The 17,582-nt window shown below is 38.5% G+C and overlaps 1 long non-coding RNA gene across 1 annotated transcript in view; it reads left to right on the top strand.

Moving 5' to 3' along the window:
* Positions 1-17,582, top strand: part of LOC110570741 — a 237,521-nt gene that overhangs the window by 190,268 nt on the left and 29,671 nt on the right. Inside the window, exon 3 of the long non-coding RNA XR_002479744.1 lies at positions 12,134-12,219. This is a non-coding gene — a long non-coding RNA (uncharacterized LOC110570741). The remainder of the gene's footprint in view (positions 1-12,133; positions 12,220-17,582) is intronic.

Genomic DNA, 17,582 nt, shown 5'->3' with positions numbered 1-17,582 from the left:
TCCTGATTCATCCCAAGTCTGATTTCTTTGAGGTATAACTCAGTTTTCTTCAAACTTTAGAGACCTGAATTTTATGCTTCTGATTTGGGCTGATTTGCAAGGCACAAATGGCTTACACATTTGACTCACCTTTAAGTATTGACTGTCATTGTTAAGTCTTCTAGATTCTGGGTAAGAGGGTTTATTTGAAAGTAGTTCTAGGATTTAATCATTTAAATCCATTCTGGCAGCTTGTGTTTATAATTTTAATTCAGTGAAAGGTCTAGTTCTTATGGATGTGTATAACCAAACAGACTAGGAAATACATTGCAATCATTTTGTTGGTTTTTCTACTACAAAGCCCATGTTTTAATACATGCCACCCCCATGTGGGTTTTACTCATGCAGCATTAATATTATGAGCTTAAAAAGTTGGAATAATGGAGATGGGTGGTATTTTCAAATTAGTCATTATAATTCAAACACGCTATGCTAATGCTCTCAACAAGAGCCACAAATGCCAGCACCAACAATCTGTTTGAACTAATGAACTGTGAACATTTTCCCCGCTGGTGAACTGATGCATTATATATGTTACAGTTGAAAGAGACCTTGGAAATGGGCCTTTCTCTTCCAACTCCCTCTTTCCTCATTTATTGGTCCTTTGAAGTTGTAAATGATTTGTCCAGGTAACAGTTGAAGAGTAAAACCCTGCCATAGCATAATGGGTCCAGAAATTCACTTCTGAAAAGCAAAGGTTCTCAAACTTTAGCATGTACCCTGGAGGGCTTGTTGAAGCATAGATTGCTGGGCTCTACCCCAGGAGTTTCTTTCTGAATCAGCAGTCTAGGATAGAGCCTGATAATTTACATTTCTAACAACTTCCTGGGTGCTGCTGGTGGCCTGAGGACTACATTTCTAGTACGACTGGTATAAACACTGTGGTGACATTATTATGAAGTTAATGAAATGGTGAGAATGAGCCTACATAGCTAGCTCTAGCAATTTGAGGATCCAGCTGCATGATCACATCTATCCAGGTGTAAACTTGGGTTTGACACCACCCAGTGGCAGTTGTCTAATGCTGTATAAATATCAACGGGGATGATTTTGGGTCCTGTAGCTGTCTGGGACTTACAAGACAGTGAGATTCCAGCTATCTTATGGTTAGTAGGCATTTATTTTGTTGTTCTGGTCTGGGAAGATTGAGCCTTGGGGACCCAGCCTCTATCTCTCTGCTTCCCAACTACTGCCTGCTATTTCCCTATCAGTCTTGTCCTCTCCTCCATATAGCCTTCTCTCCCCCAGAAAATGAGAACATTGGTCCAACCTCATTTGAGAAGCTAGAGAGTCCCATATTCAAACTGCACTGTTTAGGAAGTTTTAAAGCAGCCAGGGGTAGATCTTCTGTTGTTCAATGTACTCATTCTCAAACTCCTGCCTCACTGTCCTCACTCAGTACCTTTGTACTTTTTTACCTTTACTAGTCAAAATCCTTCTTAGCCTTGCAAATTTAGCTCATACCCCATCTCCCTCAAAAACCTCATCCTGCTACTCTCCAGAAAAATGTCATTTTTTCCTTACTGTGAAGGTATAGGGCATGCTTCTTGTACTTCTATGCTCCAGACTCTGTGGATGTGTTATTTCATTCTCAGAACAATCCTGCAACATAGGTGTGATGCCTGTTTTACTAATAGAAAATGTGCTACCCTTCTTGAGTCTCAGTGTCTAAATTGTTATAATTTTCTAGAATATGGTGTAATAATTTGTCTAATACAGCGGGTGGGGCAAAACTGGCTATAGAGTGATTTTTGCCATGATATTTGTTCCCCCTGCTAAACTGTAAGCTCCTTGAGGGCAAGGATCAGGTCTCATTTGCTTTTATTCCCAGCTCCAGTCTGTGCAACTAACACAGTATTTAGTACTTTGCAGTACTCGTTATTTTCCAAAGAAAAGGATCTCCAGCCTAATTGCTGCTTATACTGTATCTTCTTGCCCTGCTTCTTTCTGTGCGGTTGGTTATGGTCGCCACAGGAAGGAGGCCCTTTCGGTGTGGCCTATCCTCCCTGCTCCCGCTCAGAATTTGTGGCGTGGCTCACCACTGTTTCCCCTGTAAATGCAGTCTTCAGGAAAAGGAACATCAGTCTACCTTGGGAACAAGTGATTTGACGATAAGGGTGGTTTCAGCTTTATGCCAAGTCTCTTAGTCTGCATGTAGCTTCCACACCCTCTTTACTTCACTGAACCTCATTCTCTCTCCCTTTTTAGTCATTATCTCCTTAATCTTCCTGACATCCCTATGAAGCCAAGTAGCAAGAAAAAGTGAGAGGTGTATCAGAGATAGAGTGGGTAAAATATCACAAAGAACTCATGTTGCATAAAACTTAAATTGCATGAGAGGCTGTGGATCTAAATATTTAAGAAACACTGAATCAGTCATTTTCTGTTTTAAACATAACTTGCAAATGTGGTTTCATCAATCATCCCACTTCCTCCATCTCTCGTAAAATGCCAGTCTCAGGAATGAGAACAAGCAGGACTGGCCTCACTGTGGCTCTAGTGCTCTTTTAGGCTGGGGTAAGCGTCCCTGGTTCTTGACTGACTACACATTAGAAGCCCAGGGAAGTCTGATTTAATTGATCCAGTACATGTCTCCAGGATTCTTAATGTACAGTCAGGATTAAGAAGTACTAGATTAGGTTCTTGATTTCCAACCTTGGCTGATCAGAAGAGCCATCTTAGAAGCCTTTCATAATTGCTCCATCTAAGAACCTGGGATTGGAATTCCTGAGGGAAAGACTTAGGAATCTATTTTAAAAATAGATTTTGACCATCAGCTAGTTTTGGAAATACTAATTTTGGTAGTTCTAGATATTTATTCTAGCCCATCCAGTTATTAAAGCAAAGTCTAATTATCAATGTAGTTAAATAAGCTGTTTAAGTCCCTCACAGATGAGATGAAATGTATTATTTTCTTCAAGCGTCCTGGAGCAGAGCATAACGTTGAGAATCATCAGAAATGCTGGGAATATTGTGACTTCACTGTGGGACTGAACTTGCCCACACTGATCTTACCTGTGCTCTTAATCCATGCTCTTCAGGGAATGGCTGTATCTGTTCCTCCCTTCCCTGGGTGTTGTGGGTGGCATAGGGGTGACCACATAGGGAGTGACTTTGCACACTACAGACACTGAGCTGCAGGACATCTTTGAATTGGTAGCAGACAGCACTGCCCTCCTCTGATGGCCTTGCCTGCAGACTGAGGTAGAACCCATAGAACCTCAAACCTCAGGCTATATCTGTTTTATACTGGCCCACCTCATTCTTGCCCATGTAATTTTTCATTTCATTTGAATTTTTATCCCAGCTGTGCATTGAACGGACTACCTATCCTATGGAATCACCTGTCATAAATTAGATATTTTGAAAGATTAAACCAAAACCACAAACTAAAACTGTCTTCACACTAGCTCAAAAATTACAGAAGTCTTTATGTGGATTGAAGTGGGATGGGAGAAGCTAAGCACAAGGAATGGAAGAAAAAGAAGTGTTTTTGAGATCAAAATTAAAATTTAGCAAGGAGTATGATATTATGACTAATTTCACATACTGAAGTGTGTTGCATGTTCAAAGTATACATCATGATTTAAATGTTCTTTCCACATGTAAAACATTCTGATGAGAATTTTGCCTATTTCATATGGCTTTCCCTCCGTTTCCATTGTAAAAACTTGGCACATCTTTTAGGACAAATGCCTGCTTCCCAAAGGAAATACATATATTTTTAGGACCCAAAATTCAATCTCTGGAGATGTTTTTCAGGCAGTGCAAAAGAAAAAAGAAAAATGAATGTGTTTGCTGTGGAGAGGAAATAATCTTTTTTATAAGCAGTGCAGTCAAAATGATGAAACGTCCTCCTTTAGTACTTGGCATTGCTACAATATCATTTAATTCCCTGACCTCACTGTACAGTCTTTAATACCAAAACCAGAAAAGGGAAAGTGTGGTATGTATTCTTCACCTTACAGAAGCACCTTTCTGTCTCCTCAAATGAGATAAATGGCCTTAATACACTGTAATGCTAGAAGAAAGAAGCCTGTGTAATTCCAATAAGCCTCAAGCTCCTGGTCCTATTTTTACCCCATTGCTGACTTCAGTGGCCCTGGACAGCAGAACCCTCTCCCCCAGCACATGCAAATAAACTCCAGCTGGTCTTGAGGAACACTCAGGCAGTTACTTCTCAGTCCTCCAAGCAGAATCCACATTAATTGATTCCTTTTTGTAGGCTTTTCCTTAGTAGAAGGTGAACAGTTTTTGCCTTTGGGTTTGGAATTCAGCATCTCATGGATCTGACAGCCTCCAGTATTTTATTTTTCAGAGAAGAAAATATGAAGGGGGAGAGAGGAAAGGAGAAAGGAGCACTACGGAAGTGGTTTTTATCCTTCAGAGTTTACTGAGTGAGATCCTGGCTCCCAGGGTTGCTGGAGGACTAGCCTGGGTGGAGGTTAGATCTGCACTGCTTCCTCCATCAGTAGGATCCTCATATAGACATCATTCTCCTCAGTTTGTAGAAAAGTGCTCATGCAGCTTCTGCACCAGGAAAGCCTTTATGTTTTTTTTAAAGATTTTATTTATTTGACACAGAGAGAGAGCACAAGCAAGGGGAGCTAGGGGCAGGGAGAGGGAGAAGCAGGCTCCCCTGAGCAGAGAGCCCAAGGTGAGGCTCGATCCCAGGACCCTGGGATCATGACCTGAGCCGAAGGCAGACGCTTAACCAACTGAACCATCCGGGCGCCCCCAGGAAAGCCTTTATTAATCAGAAATCACACTGTCCTCTATTTTTTTTTTTTTTTGGCTTATAGTCTTGCCCCATGTGAATTAATTGCTAGTATTTTAAAATAGGGAGAGACATCTAAATATATGGCTTCTCTTGAAAATTTAGGGGGAAAATTTTTGTGAAGATTTTCAGCTTAAGGGAGAAAAGACTTTTCCTGCTCACAATTGGCTGCAGCCTAAAAATACCATTCCCTCATGCTTTCAAGTTCACCATAGTCACCACTATTTCCTATAAACTCCCAGGATTGAGGCAAAATGACAGACTGTAATCAGGCTCACACTGTTGATCATAGGTTCAGAGAAAAGTGAAATATTTCTTGCTCAAAACGAGAAAATTTGGAAGAAAGATTAGGAGGGCCACAAGTTTCAGGAAAATGATAACATCTCTTTATGGAAGTAAAGGATATTCCTGTTTAATATGCAAATCATCTGTATCAAAAGAATTTGACTAAAAACATATTATAACCCAAACTTAGCCCTCTGGTTACATGCATCCATTTATGACATATGATGTAAGTGAGCCAAGAAACCTTCATATTTGCTTTCCTGAAGTAATCCAGTGGTCGTGATTCTCAGGCCCTGGGGTGACTTGCTGAATATCAGTTCCTTTCATTTTCCTAGTTTTCTCTATCTTCACAAGATCAAAAGCAGCATGTCTATATACCATTCGCTTGGGAAAAAGGGAGAGACACCATGCAATGTACTAGATACACAGGAGGTGCTTTACTTCATTTAATTCTCTCAGCAATCTTCTGATTTAGGAGTCAGCCTCATTTACAGATGAGGGAGCTGATGCTCAGAGAAGTTAAGTAACTTGATCAAGGGCACATGGCAAAGCTACTCAGTGATCTGATTTTTTCCCCTACAGCATGGTGTGCCTGGCTCATGAAATGCTTTCCCTGAATCACTACTTACCACATGACTTTAGCTTTTATTGTGGGTTGATAAGGAGCAGCCATGCCAAGAATATTCTGTTCATATTCTATAAAACTGCTATTGAGGATGCTAATGCTTATCAAAAATTGTCTAACGATCTTATCTTAGAAGTTAGTGTCAGAAAAGGGTAGTATTTTTTTTTTAAGGGTAGTATTTCTGAACAGAATACAAACTGTGCCTCTATTTATGCAGCCAGAAAAAAAAAATAATGCTATCTTTTTTGCCTTTATTTTTAGGAACCTCTGAGAGAAATGTATTGTCCAATTACATTTTATGGTAAAAAAATTTTTTAAAGATTTTATTTATTTCAGAGAAAGAGAAAGAGCACCAGCAGTGGGGAGAGGCAGAGGGAAAGGGACAAGCAGACTCCCCACTGAGCAGGGAGCCCTCAGGTCTCGATCCCAGGACCCTGGGATCATCACCTGAGCTGAAGGCAGACACTTAACTGACTGAGCCACCCAGGCGCCCCTGTAGTAAAATTAATCCCCCCTTTCTCCACATAATTTTGGATCTCCCTTTCTGATATTATTAATGTGCGTTGATATGTTAATTCTGTTATACAACTTGCATCTATTAGTAAGCCTCCTTAGATCCTTTGTAAGGAAGACAAAGGTATAAATTATGAATAACAACTTAAAGTCTAACTTACACCATAAAAGTAAATTCTAAATTCAATTTAGATAAGACACTGGATCTAACAAAAGGGACTGTTTGGTTGATATTCCAAAGTCTTTGCTTCATATCTAGTTTAGGGAAAGCACAATTAAGAGATGGTTGGTGAGCTGTGGCCTAATGTGTCATTATCCTGCCTTCTGCTATTAGGTATTTGCTTTGAGCCCTCGTTGTGTGCCAGGCACAGGGACAAGTGCTTTGCATGCATTGTCTAGTCTTTGCAGCAAGCATATTAAGTACTGTTCTTACCCATTTACAAACAAGAAATCCACTGATCAGAGGAGTCTAGAAACTAATTCAAGGTCCTCACAGCTGATAGGCGTGATCTCGAGCAAAGACAGAATTTTTGGTATCTGTGTCCTTGCCTATAAAATGGAAATGTGTGCTCCTTACCAAACTTTTTTGGAGGCCTGTGAGGTTAGTTGATATTGTCAACTCTCCTGTTCTTCTCTCCCCTCATTTTCCAAAGGCACCATAATGTGTGTTGGCCATCAGTTTAATCAGCTCTTCCTGGGTCCTAAAGCGTTGGAGAGCCATTGTTCTGTTTTGTGCCAGCTCTATTATTCACCTGAATTGTTGGTCATCTTCATTCTTTGCCTCACAAAATATTTTAAAGCTCATCTCAAATTCAGTTGATTCTCGTGATTCATGGTAGTTATATTCTGTAAAGTTTTCACAAATACTAAGCTGTTGCTCTCAGGGGAAATAAAGGGTTAGGTTTCTGTGAGCCTCAGGTCATATTTTTGTCAATTGATCCATAAATAACCTTAGGTTATGTGTTTTTGTTTATAGAAACAGTGTTTCTAGATACCTTATGTAATATATACTATTAATTCATTAGTTTTTAACTTATAGCCAACAGCACCATAACTCATGCCTTTTTGCACTTAGCACTAGACAGTGCTTCAGCACAATGCTTGGGGACCATTTCAAACAAAGATAACAAGAAAAAAAGTACAAAAAATGCTAAAAACATGGTACTAAATAGCCTATGGAAAGGACACTTGTTCACAGTATGAGAGCTAAAACAAGAAGAGGGAGAAGATGGTGATGACAGAGCACTGCCTTGTTTGACCTCAACTGGGAACATGTGTGTTGAGCAATTCAAATTTTCCCCACTCTGAGTATGTATGCAAATGATTGCTAAGGCACTGTGAGAATTGATTTGGGGGTTACAAATAAATTTTAGGGATATTAACTCTTTGCTTTTTATAAGCTGAACATTTTTTCTAGGTTTTCATTTGTATTTTTTTCATTTATTTGTATATTATTTGTGTTTTCATTTGTATTATAGTTTTTACTTTGTAATTTTTTATGTAATAAAGTTTATATTTTCCTTATTGCTTCAAACTTTGATTTAGATTTAACAAAGCTTCTCTACTCCCAGTAGAAGAATTTACCCTTTACTGTAGTATTTGTATACTTTTTTTTTTTTTTTTTTTTTTTTTACCTTTAAAGGTCTGGTCCTTTGGAATTTATGCTGGTGTATCATATTTGGAATTAGTACAATTTTGTCTTTTCCTGTATACTCTGCTATTATCTCAAAAGTTCATCTTTTTTGCCTATTGATTTAATATGCTGCCTTTACCGTATAAATTTCCATATATAATTTGGTCTATTCATGTATTAATAGCAAATAGTTTTTGATTATGTAGAGGCTTCAGAGTATGTTTTTATGTTGTTTTCCAGGATTTCCTGGCTAGTCCTTTTCTCTATGAACTTGTCATTTCAAGTTCACATAAGAGCTTTTCATTTGCCTCTTTATTACTTTTTCCCTGCTACATGGACATTTCTAATTGAAACATTTTAAGTGATCTATGAAAGAGAAAAATGTCCCTTCCTGTATCAATGGACTAGATATAAGTGTTCCATTTAAGCCAAAGAGGGGAGAGGCAGGATTCTGTTAGGCTCACCTTCTTCAAGGAGTGGTTCAGGTTACTTGCACCTCTTTGTTTACTCTGAACTAGTTATCAGTGAGGGCCCCATCTATGCCGCTGTATCTGCATGTTTGGGCAAATATTTGCATCATCATCCTCTCTTATTTTTCTTTTCTTCAACCTCTTGACTGTAAACTGTACTTTCTTAGAATTTCATCCCAGAAATTCGTTGTCATCCTTGGAGGTCCTAAGTTATTCCCTGAGGGACCAGATTACAATGAATGTTTCCTACTATCTGGTTAAAAAATGGCTTTAGATGGAATCTCATTGTGCCTCTCCATTGTGTCTATCCAAAGCAGAACAACTGACCCGAGAGACTCAGGTGAGAAACCATCATTAGAACTAAGTGAGTTTGGTTAGGTCACAAAATGAATATACAAAACTGAGTCATTTTCATATAGAGGTAATTCGAAGATACAATGGAAGCAGAAATTCCATCACAGTGGCAAGTATATATATATAAATGCCTAGGAATGAATCTGACTAGACTATAGAACTCAAGTAAAGGAAAAGCAGTACAAAACTATAAAATCCACAAAAAAGATCTAAATAAAGATTAATTTTGAATAAATACAAGCCATATGGTGCTTGTAGTTGGGATAATCCTGTGTAAGCCAGATATACCAAGTGTCCTGGATTTATAAGCTCAGTTGTTTCTTTGATATGTGAATAAAATGGTTCTGTTGCATGTATTGTCAAAAATCTGACTTCTTCAGAAACCTCTAAGCATTTCTAGAGATGACAAAGGGGCTTACATTTGCCTTGATCAATATAAACAACTGTTTCTCTGCTCTCCTGTTACTTAATCATTTATTCATTCATATATTTACTTGCTTTATAATTGAGCACTTACAATGTCCTCAGTCCTCCACAGATGCCCACTAACCATTGCTTATGACTCCTGTGGCCCCTTCCTGTTCCTGGTCACCCTTGTCTTAAGACGTAGTCTCTGTTCTGTCATTGCCCAGCTGAGCACCACTTATTAGACTATTTTGTATAAGACTTTTGCTGAGATTTTGAGGGTACTAGTGGTAGATAAGCATTGTAGGGGAGAATAAATGTAGTGTATAAGTAAAAACAACAGCATAAAACAAGCAATGAAAAATTTGATACATTTTAAAGTTTAAAGTTTATACATTCCTCCCTGGGGAATTTCTCATTTTATCTTTTATTCTTAGGTCCCACCTATTTCTGTCTTTTGGAATTGCTCTTTTTCCGTCTCTCAGCATGTCTTGTGTATCATCTCTTCAGCCTCTGATTTCTGGACTGCTAACCCCCTCTTTCCTAGCCTGTCAGAACTGAAATCTCCTGTTATTTTATAACGGAGAAAAATTTATGTCTTTCTCGACCTCTTCCTCATCCAGATCACACTTAGGGTGGTGGGTGGGGCTTTACATAGTCATTGAGTTATTGTGCATACACCCCAAAAAAGTGCTTCTCTCTCTCTAAATTCTTCTGATCTTCAGAGCTACAACTTTTAAAATATTCTTTCTCCTCACCACACTTGGTTTTGAAGAGATCAAGTCTTTAAAGCAAGTAGAAGATAAGTACAACTCTAATACCAATGATATTTTTTCTGGAATTTAATAAAATGATAAAGTTAATTTAAGGGAAAAACATTCAGAGAACAAGATAAATCTTAAAAAGAGTAATAATGGGGGGATTAACTTTACCAAGAGTTTAATTTAATCAAACTCTTTTTGTTATAGTGGAAGAATGAGCAAACAGATGTAAAATATAACACAAAGTCCAGAAACAAATCTAAAGGAAATCCAGAAATACCAAAAGAAAATACAGGCAACTATTTATGTAATCCTGGACTAAGGAAGGCCTCTCTAACCATGGCTGTGTGTGAGTGTGTGTGTTTGTATTTCTAATTCTTACAAAAAGGGGGGAAAAGCATGATTTACAACATGGATGGTTCTAAGAAACATTATGCTAAGTAAGAGAGCCATATAGAAAAACTATGCATTATATATTATTTATGTGAAATGTACAGAATGGGCAAATCTATAGTTGATCAGTGGTTGCCAGGGACTGGGAGGAGGGGAGAAGGGAAATGACTGCTAATAAACATAGCAGTTTTGGGGTTTTGTTTTTTTAGTTTGGTTGGTTTTTTGTTTTGGGGGAGTTTTTTGTTTCTGTTTTTGTTTTTTTTTAGAGTGATGAAAAATGTTCTGGAATTAGGTACTGATGATGGTTACACAACTTGAATAATACTAGTGACCACTGAATTGTATACTTCAAAGGCTGAATTTTATAATACATGAATTATATCTCAATAAAAACATTTGAAAGATAAATTAGTTTCACTTGAGGTATTATGAGAAAATAACCCAGCATGCCAGTAGAGAATCATTAAAGTGTTAAAGAAGAAGATATTCAGTGACATTTGTTAAAGATGGTGAGTCAGGCTCTATTCAGGACCATCAGGATAGGTATAGGGAACAATGCAGTGGGATTTTACAGTGGGGGAGATTGAGCTCAACTCCAAATACAACTTGGGCAGGTGGCCATTTATAGCCAAGGATGGTGGGGGGGTGGTCAGTGGATAGAAAATTACTGAGAGGAAACATCAGGGGTAAAGGATTCTGGCTAAACTAACCTAATAAGATTCTTGCTAAAGACAGGCCAGGGTAATTATCACCTGGGGATTGATGGAGGATAAGGAACCTGATCAGATATTGAGAGTAGAGGGTTCTGGTCAAACTGACTTAGCAGTTTGCTAATCTAATTCTTGCTAAAACTAGGCTTTTTAAGGAAGTTCATGGATGGACCTAGGAGAAGGTTCAGGAGCCTTACTAAAAGGTTCAGGAGCCTTACTAAAGAATCTTTGACCAAAAAAAAGGAATCTTTGTCAAATGTGAACTAAAAATTTTAAAAAGACAAATGATTAATAGACTTATAAAATGCAAATTAGAACAATGAGATGAAATATTTGCTATTTATTGGCAAGGATGTAAAGAAACTATAAATTTCCATCATTGAGTAAGTTGTAGTCTAATGAGAAGTTACCTTAAGGAAATACTGTGTGCCACTTAAAATAAACACAAGAATATTTTTCTGCTAGGAAGAAAAATTAGAATGTACAATAGAGAGGGTGCCTAGCTGGCTCAGTCCAGTAGAGCATATGACTTTTGATCTCAGGGTGGTGAGTTCAAGCCCCACATTGAGCATAGAGCCTACTTAAAAGCAAACAAAAAATATAATAAAATGAGATAGACCAATAGAAGTGCACATTGAAAGGCTGCAGAGAGAGGTAATTTTGTATTTTCTTATATATTATCTCTATTTCGTTTAGTTACATTTTCCAAACATTCTATACTGGATTATGCTTTATAACGAGAAAATAATGGAAAAGTTATTTAACATAATACAACTTCAAGTGTGGTGAAGCTTTTTGGGTTGTTTTGTTTGGTTGAACACCATAACGGGAATAAGATTAGAAATTTTTTGTTTCTCCTGTTTAAAAACTAGAGATTCAGGGGGAGGTTAATTTGAAGTCCTCAAAAGTTCCTAAGTCAGACACTCATTGTCTGATTGCCCATGAGTTTCCTTTAGTGATATGTATAGTTTCAGGTTTTAACCAATTGATCAATTAGTATTTATATAACATCTAATTAGACTGTGGTATATCCATTCCAAGGATTTTCCTCTTCAAAGTCAGGGATTTTAGGCTTTACAACCAGGATCATGTTGAGTGGAATTCTTTCTGATTGTTGAATTGACTTACGTTCGCCAGGTGTGACAATTTTCTTTTCCCAATTTCCTAGACAGAATCATGAATAAACTGGAGGACAAGCAGGACCAGATGATACCATGAAGAGAAGTTTACAGGCCCTCTATTGCCAACCGTTAAGTAAGTTGATATCGCATTTCTTTTAGACTATACCTTTGTTGTTATTTGTCCAGCGCCAGAAACTTAAACATTTTCTGGAGGAAGACCAGGGTTTGCTCAATAGAAAATTTTCCCTCTGCTTCGTCTAGGTACTTAAAGTATCAAGCATTAAGTCATCCTGTTGTTTGGGCCTCAGTTGTAATGTAGACTGTTATAATAATCTAAATTGGCATGTTAAGGATAGTTAATTCAAGAATGAGTGTCAAAAACATTATTGCTCTTGGTTTTGTGGCAGAATAAAGGGTTCCAGTATGAGCTTCTGTAGGTTCCTCATGGAGAAGGAATGGTAGACTGTGTTTTATGGGTATTGTCACATAGAACCCATTACCATTTGGTGACTATACAGCCTTTGGCTTGGAATGTTTTGCTTAGTTATGTGTGTCCTTAAATAACAAGTGATAAAAATGTGATTTCTTTAGGTTTGATGGTAGAATGAAGAGTGATTATGATTTTATGCATGTTGCTCATGTGTTTTGGGGGTTGTGCCACAAATCTCCAGGTGCCCCAGAGTGACTGTATAGCCTTTGGAATTGCAGTTGTTACTGAATGAATGTAAAAGCCAATACCAGTTGGTGGGTTTGATGTTCAGGTTGATCCATTTAGGACAATAGACACTGCCCACTCCAGATTAAACCAAAGCCATTGAGTTGGAAAAACCTGGAGTTCATTCTGCTTGTCTGGTTCTTGCTGAAGTACACAGAAGATCTATCTTTCCTAGACTGGATGGTTCCTTTTTAACTTTTTGCCAAGAAAATAACATAAGAGATTGAGATGCAAATCACCAGTTCCCCCTTAGAATTTATCAGTTCAGGTTATGTTGCACCCCCAGTGCAAAGCACTTTACATATAGAAGGCATTTTGGTTAGGTGTTTTAATTAACTTATTCTGCCACTGAATTCTAATCCCTGAAACACAGATCACATCACCCTGTTTTCAGCCTGGTGAAATATTGCCAACTTATATGGACTCTCTCATGTTCTTTCTCCATGCATCCTGTAGAACTGTGGGTTTGTTGCCTTTTTTAGTCACCATACAGTACATCATTAGTTTTTGATGTAGTGTTCCATGATTCATTGTTTGTGTATAACACCCAGTGCTCCATGCAATATGTGCCCTTCTTAATACCCATCACTGGGCTAACCCATCCCCCCATCCCCCTCCCCTCTGAAACCCTCAGTTTGTTTCCTGGAGTCCATAGTCTCTCATGGTTCATCTCCCGCTCTGGTTTCCCCCCCTTCATTTTCCCCTTCCTTTTCCTAATGTCCTCCTTGCTATTCCTTATGTTCCACAAATAAGTGAAACCATATGATAATTGACTTTCTCTGCTTGACTTATTTCACTTAGCATAATCTCCTCCAGTCCCATCCATGTTGATGTAAAAGTTGGGTATTCATCCTTTCTGATGGCTGAGTAATATTCCATTGTATATATGGACCACATCTTCTTTATCCATTCATCTGTTGAAGGGCATCTCAGCTCCTTTCACAGTTTGGCTATTGTGGATGTTGCTGCTATGAACATTGGGGTGCATGTGGCCCTTCTTTTCACTACATCTGTATCTGTTGCCTTTTTTTAAATGGTAAACTTGCTTGTTAGAAAAAAGATTTTATAGATTGAAGAAGCAATGTCATCACAGAATAATTAACTCTGCCTTGATGGGAGAGTGGACATTTGAAAGTTAAATAGGATTACACACACACACACACACACACACACCCCACCCCACCCCACCCACCCCACCCCAGAAGGGGAAGCAGGTTTTGCAGGAGGAAGAAACAGGAAATGAAAGAGAGCTTAGTAGATTTGGAAAGCAGCAAAATGTTGAGTTCACCTATGCTGATTGTATGCCCTGAAGTTTGCGTAATGTTATAAGGTCGTATATGATTTGAAAGGCTTCAGTTAAGTATTCCATGAGTCAGAGATCAAGTCTTATGCTAATGAGGCCCATCCTCCCAAGTGGAGCATGTGTGAAAACTGAAGGGGTTCTCCTCAAACATTAACTAGATATCTGCAGAAATCAACTTTGTCTTAACAGTTTCATTGTTTTCAGGCTTGCCTGGAAATGCAAGCAGCCCAGTGTAGGTAGATTCCAGCTAGTTAGGAGGTAGGTGGTGGTGGCTCTTAATAAACAACCCTGGTTACAAGGTAGCTGGCTGTGGGAGTCCAGATTTGTAGAGCTGGGAGGGTCAAGCACTGGGACACTGGGTCAATTAGTCTGACTTCAGAGAATGTTTTTCACAATTTCATAGAGATGAGGGCTTGTTATGTATAGCATTTTTTTCTTAAGAGAATTGGATATTTGGTAAAACCCAAGCTAACTTAAATTCTGGCACACATAGGCACTCAAGAGCTGGTATATGTCTTTCCTCAGCCAATTATTATTAAGTTACAGTTGGATTAAAGGTGTCCACAAACAATATGTTATTTTTTCAGTGTCTGAAACAGACTTGAGAACTACAGGGTCAATATAAACTTACTATGTTACCTTATGTAACTCAGAAAATTTATGTTTTTAATTTGGGGGGAAAACCTGGTAAAGTGTCCTGGAGGCTGGACTAGCCTGGGGCCCACCCAACATCTTTTTTCCCTGAGGCCTTTTCACGTGACTAAGTAGGGCTTCTTCTTCACAGCGTAGTGGCTTCAGGGTGGTCAGACTTATTACATGGCAGCTCACAGCTATGAGGCCAGGGCAAAACCTACAAGTCTTGTTATGAATTAGGCTGGGAAACCCAAGAGCAATACTTCAATCACACTGTATTGGCCAAAGGAGTCATTAAGACCATCCCTTATTCAAGGGGAGAGGTATTGGACTCCAACTCTCAAAGGGAAGAATAGTAAGAATTTATAGTCCTCTTTAGTCTACTACAGAATTTGTTAAAAAAAAAAAAAAATGAAAAAGCACTTACTAATGGACATGAGTGAGTTCATGAGTTGTCTTTATCATCAGAGAGTCTGCTCACTCTTGAGTGCCAACTGTGTTCACAGACATCTGCTTATCAGCTTACCTATATCATCTCATTCATTCCAGAGGCAAATGAAGAAGTGTTAACGGATGAGTAAGTTAAGGACTGGCCCATGGTGACTACGTAGTGAGTGATGGAGTTGAAATTCATACCCAGGTCTCTCTGACCTCTTTGTTCATGCCCATTTTTTCCATCCTGCCTGGTGCCTCCACCACACACAGAAAAAATCAGTGTGTGGCACTTCTGCTGTCCCTGTGGCTAGTTATGAGTGGTTCTAACCCCATGATTGATAAAGTTTGCATCCTATTAGTGATGTCAGGTGAAGCTAAAAGGAAGGAAGGGAGGGAGAGAGGGAGGAAAGAAAGAAAAAGAAAGAAAGAGAGAGAGAGAGAAAGAAATCAAGAAATCCAGGCTCTCTCTCTCTGGATTACTGCATCACAACCAGTTGTCACTGGGGCTATTTGTGTCTGATGGGGGTAAGGGATGCAGTCTTTGGCAGGCAGGGAAATTGAGGTTTTATTTTACTTTTATAACAATTGACTGTGTCTAATTTGTTTTATTTCTTGGGCTCCATTCCACAGTATAGTACTGAGTGTTTCATCCTGCCAGTTTTAGCCCTTTGGGAAAGTTTAACATATTTTATATGATACTTTGGAACAAATGAAAACGAGGATGAGGGTGGTGATGAAAACCTTCACAGTTCTGTAAAAAAAACAAATACTGCATTCATTTTTCTTTTTTTACACCATAAAATAGGTGTGAAGCTAGTGCAAAGAATACCTGGGTTTCTGAGCTGCAGACCTGGGTTCAAATCCTAGCCCTACCACTGAGTATGTGGCTTACATTAGATAAATTACTTTACCTCCATGCACCTCATATGTAAAATGGGATATGACCACCCACTATCATAAGATAGTGTTGAGTGAGATAACACAGCACATAGAAGTTTTCTTATTGGGCCTTCTGTCTAGAAGAGAGGGGTACAACCTAACCAGGAGCTCTACTGTAACATTTACATAGGACTTTCTGGTTCACAAAACATTTTCACAGAATTTGATCCTCGGAATACCTCAGAATATCAAAGCAAGTGGGACATTAATTATCATTAATCCCATTCTACAGAGGAAGGAGTTGACATGATCAAGACTGCTTTTCCCAAGCTGTATCACAGTTTTTTAATTAAAAGAAATAATAATGGAAGGTAAGAAGCATCATCACAAACCTTTAAGAACATGACACTGCAGGGAGGCACTGAGTCCTAAATTAGCAGATTTGATCTCTTCCTAGGTGCTATGGACTGTGCTACTTTATCGTTAAGAAGACTAAAATAATTATTATCAGCTTATGAAAGTAAGTTTTTATATATATTAATATCTATTCAAACCAAAGTTGTTTGGATACTTAGAGTTAAGGAGTGATTATTTAGCTAGTTAAGTGTTGCTTTATGCTCAGGCATTTATATTTCTTAAATCATGCTCTGTATTATTATTAATGCATCTTGCTTGCTGTTGCATGCTCTGCATATACTGGACTAACTGAAGTTGGCTCATGTATTCTGTCTTCATGGTTTGTTTCTCCTGATAAGTAAGAGGAAATTTTTCCCTGAGATTGAGGAGGGAGAGTTGATATAAATAATAAATTCAGGTCAGTGTAGGTCCAAACAAGTATTGACTCCAGAAACTTAGGCTCTTCTAGATGTTAGAAACATATTGCATTATGAATGCATATGAAATGAATCTTCGTCTCCTCCACGCCATTGAAGGTGTCTTCCCTTGCCTTTTACACTGCTTGTTCATAACCTCCACAGAGAGTAACAGTGTGGCAGCCATGGTTAAGGGCTTGGATTCTGGATTAAGACTGCTTGGCTTGAGATCCTGGTTTACCACAAATTCTTTTCCAAATGATTTTCACCCCTTCCCTTACAAAACATAGTAGTTGAGTGTGTCTGCACTGCCAATAGCTGTTGGATTGTCTGTCCACCACCCCTTGCAAATCTCACTCTTGAGGCTACTAAAGACTTTGCTCTTGAGGAAATAAGAGCATGTCCTATTTAGTAACTAAGAGCAGTTTATCAGCCTGCATTTCTCTCATGCTACCACCAGAGGCTGTAATAATGGTAATGACGTATTTGGTGTTCAGTCAGCGTTACGGAAATGGAGGAATCCGTTTCATCAAAACTGCAGTACAGTATTTTAGGCTGGATTATTCTGATTGGCTTTCATCAGTGTTTCTCAAACCTGACTTTACATTAGAATCACCTAGAAAGCTTTTAACAAATCCCCTTTCCCAAACCCTACCCTACATCACTTAAATCAGAATCTTTAGAGGGGGGAGTGGGGAGTGTGGTGACTGGGCATTAGA

This window comes from Neomonachus schauinslandi, chromosome 1 (genome assembly GCF_002201575.2).
Source record: "Neomonachus schauinslandi chromosome 1, ASM220157v2, whole genome shotgun sequence".
In the NCBI taxonomy this organism is placed as follows: domain Eukaryota; kingdom Metazoa; phylum Chordata; class Mammalia; order Carnivora; family Phocidae; genus Neomonachus; species Neomonachus schauinslandi.
The sequence above is the reverse complement of the archived record's forward strand: the minus strand, read 5'-3'. Positions and strand labels throughout refer to the sequence as shown.